The 2,960-nt window shown below is 43.4% G+C and overlaps 1 non-coding gene across 1 annotated transcript in view; it reads left to right on the top strand.

Annotated features, from left to right (window-relative positions):
- Nucleotides 1-2,434: 2,434 nt before the first annotated feature.
- The window catches only part of LOC146447221 (small subunit ribosomal RNA), a 1,800-nt gene continuing 1,274 nt past the window's right edge, over nt 2,435-2,960 (top strand). Inside the window, exon 1 of the ribosomal RNA XR_014862040.1 lies at nt 2,435-2,960. This exon is cut by the window's right edge and continues 1,274 nt beyond it. This is a non-coding gene — a ribosomal RNA (small subunit ribosomal RNA).

The following is a 2,960-nucleotide window of genomic DNA, read 5'->3' as shown; positions in this document are numbered from 1 at the left end:
CACAAAATATTTCAAAGTCAAAAGTCCTCCTCACACAATTTAATATTTTGTAACTGAAAGGTCCACCACAAAACCCAATTCTTTTCTAAGTGAAAAGTCCTCAAAATTTTTAGAAAAACTCTTAGAAAAATTGTTTGGTATGAGAAGGACCTCGACTTCGAAAATTCTGTGGTGTGGGGAGGTCTTTTGACCTACCAAAAAAATTGGTGGTGTGAGGAGGACCTCTGACTTAGAATTAGGGTTTGAAATGGGGTTAGGGTTAGGGTTAGGGTAAGTGTTAGGGTTAGGAAAAAGGTTTAAATGATATTTGGAGAGGTTTTTCGGGTGTTTAGAGGCTATTTATGCTATGTAACGAGTATTTGCTTATATACTTGCTTATATACTTAGTTCAACAATTTATAGCAAAAATGTGTTCCAGCCAAGTTCTTTTAGACGCTCTTTCGAATGGCAACATTCCCGATTGAAAATGGCGACCTACCAAAATCCGCACTTTGCTTCCCCGTCCATATAGAGGTGAGTATTTGACTTTGCTTCCGTCAGAGTCAAGGAAACACATTGAAAATGGAATCAGCATACAAGAAAACCTAGTTTGGGATAGGTTTTGTGCCTTCCGTGGTATTATAACCATAGAACTGCTCCTGAGGGGGGTAGGGTAGGCCACCAAAAAGTGCACTTCTGGTTAGGTCGCTAATTTCTAAAATAAATGTGTCCCAACCAAGTTTTTTGGACGCTCTTTCGAATGGCAACATTCCTGATTGAAAATGCCGACCTACCAAAATCCGCACTTTGCTTCCCCGTCCATATAGGGGTGAGTATTTGGCTTTGCTTTCGTCAGAGTCAAGGAAACACATTGAAAATGGAATCAGCATACAAGAAAACCTAGTTTGGGATAGGTTTTGTGCCTTCCGTGGTATTATAACCATAGAACTGCTCCTGAGGGGGGTAGGGTAGGCCCACCAAAAAGTGCACTTCTGGTTAGGTCGCTAATTTCTAAAATAAATGTGTCCCAACCAAGTTTTTTTGGACGCTCTTTCGAATGGCAACATTCCTGATTGAAAATGCCGACCTACCAAAATCCGCACTTTGCTTCCCCGTCCATATAGGGGTGAGTATTTGGCTTTGCCTTTGTCAGACTCAAGTAAAAGCATTTAAAATGGAGTCAGCATACAAGAAAACCTAGATTGGGATAGTTTTTCTGCCTACCGTGGGATCATAACCATAGAACTGCCCCTGAGGGAGGTAGGGTTAGGGTTAGCGTTAGGGTTAACGTTGGGGTTAGGATTGAAGACAGAAGATTGGTGATGTCAGGAGGACCTTCTTAAAACAAACAGAAATACACTTATTAGGGGACTAGGGCCAGTGGACTCAGAAATGTCTTTCGTAGCAGTCTCCTATAAGAGTATTTTTCTCTGATTTAGGTGACTCCTCCTCACACCACCATTTTTCTTAGTCGAAAGACCTCTTCACAGCACGACTTTCCTGATGGATTTCTATGTAACTGCTCGTGCTGAGAGGTGTGTCGAAAGTTGATCATGTTCCCGTAAAATCTGAGGTCTCCACTGTCTAGCGAGGTACTTACAGTGAATATAGTGAATTTTTCAAAAATTGGAGAATTCTGACTTTTGCGATGAATTTAATGTAATTGGTCGTGCTGAGAGGCGTGTTAAAATTTGAACATGTTCCCGTAAAATCTGAGGTGAGAATTAGTGAGGTACTTACAGTGCGTATAGTGACAAATCTTTAAAAGCGTGAAATTATGGGATGTTGTGGCTTCAATGGGTTTTTAAGATGTCACCAGTCATTTGGCATGACTTACAAACGATTTGGCTGGTTGTGGGTTCGATTTCAAATTTCATTTTTTCGCGTTTTTATTTTCTGTCTACCATATCATGCAGTCTCCTTATTAGCGTTTGGGGGTTATAGTGTGGGCAGGTTGGTCGCAAAGGTTCCGAGAGGAGCTGGCTAGTAAACCCTGTCCCTTATGTTCCACGGCGGCAAGGCGGAGAAATAGAGGGCAGAATTGACTAACGGGCAAGGAAAGTTGGGCTTGTAGCTTTCCTTTCGAAGGAGGGAAAAGATGATGCCCGAAAGCATTGTCACTGTAGTGGCAGGCAGAGTGTAGATGGAAGTTGTGTACGCTAGCCTTTGGCTAATGATAGAGACAAAAGAGCAGGAGGATATTTTCCTTCGCAGAAGCACTTTTCTTGCCTTCCTTCAGCTCGCTTGGCGAGTCTGACAGGTATGCCTGAACTGTGCACGGGTCCAGTTGTGAGAAAGACGTGGCAAACAAGACGGGGTTTCCCTTGACCGAGGGACCGTGTGGTCCGTTTGGCTCATGGGTTCCCCCCGTGGAGGCAAAATCTAAGAAAGCTTGCTCTCCCTCTGCGGAGGGGGGCCGCTTAGCAAGGAACTTCTGTTCCCTGCGGTGGATAGTTACCTGGTTGATCCTGCCAGTAGTCATATGCTTGTCTCAAAGATTAAGCCATGCATGTCTAAGTATAAGCACTTGTACTGTGAAACTGCGAATGGCTCATTAAATCAGTTATCGTTTATTTGATTGTACCATTACTACTTGGATAACCGTAGTAATTCTAGAGCTAATACATGCGAAAAGTCCCGACTTCTGGAAGGGATGTATTTATTAGATTAAAAACCAATGCGGGTTCTGCCCGGTCATTTGGTGATTCATAGTAACTGATCGAATCGCACGGCCTTGCGCTGGCGATGTTTCATTCAAATTTCTGCCCTATCAACTGTCGATGGTAAGGTAGTGGCTTACCATGGTTGCAACGGGTGACGGAGAATTAGGGTTCGATTCCGGAGAGGGAGCCTGAGAAACGGCTACCACATCCAAGGAAGGCAGCAGGCGCGCAAATTACCCAATCCTGACTCAGGGAGGTAGTGACAAGAAATAACAATACAGGGCTTTTACAAGTCTTGTAATTGGAATGAGTACAACT

The sequence above is a fragment of the Pavona decussata genome, unplaced genomic scaffold (genome assembly GCF_977016875.1).
Source record: "Pavona decussata unplaced genomic scaffold, jaPavDecu1.1 SCAFFOLD_2619, whole genome shotgun sequence".
In the NCBI taxonomy this organism is placed as follows: Eukaryota; Metazoa; Cnidaria; class Anthozoa; order Scleractinia; family Agariciidae; genus Pavona; species Pavona decussata.
This window is presented reverse-complemented; position numbering and strand designations above follow the sequence as displayed.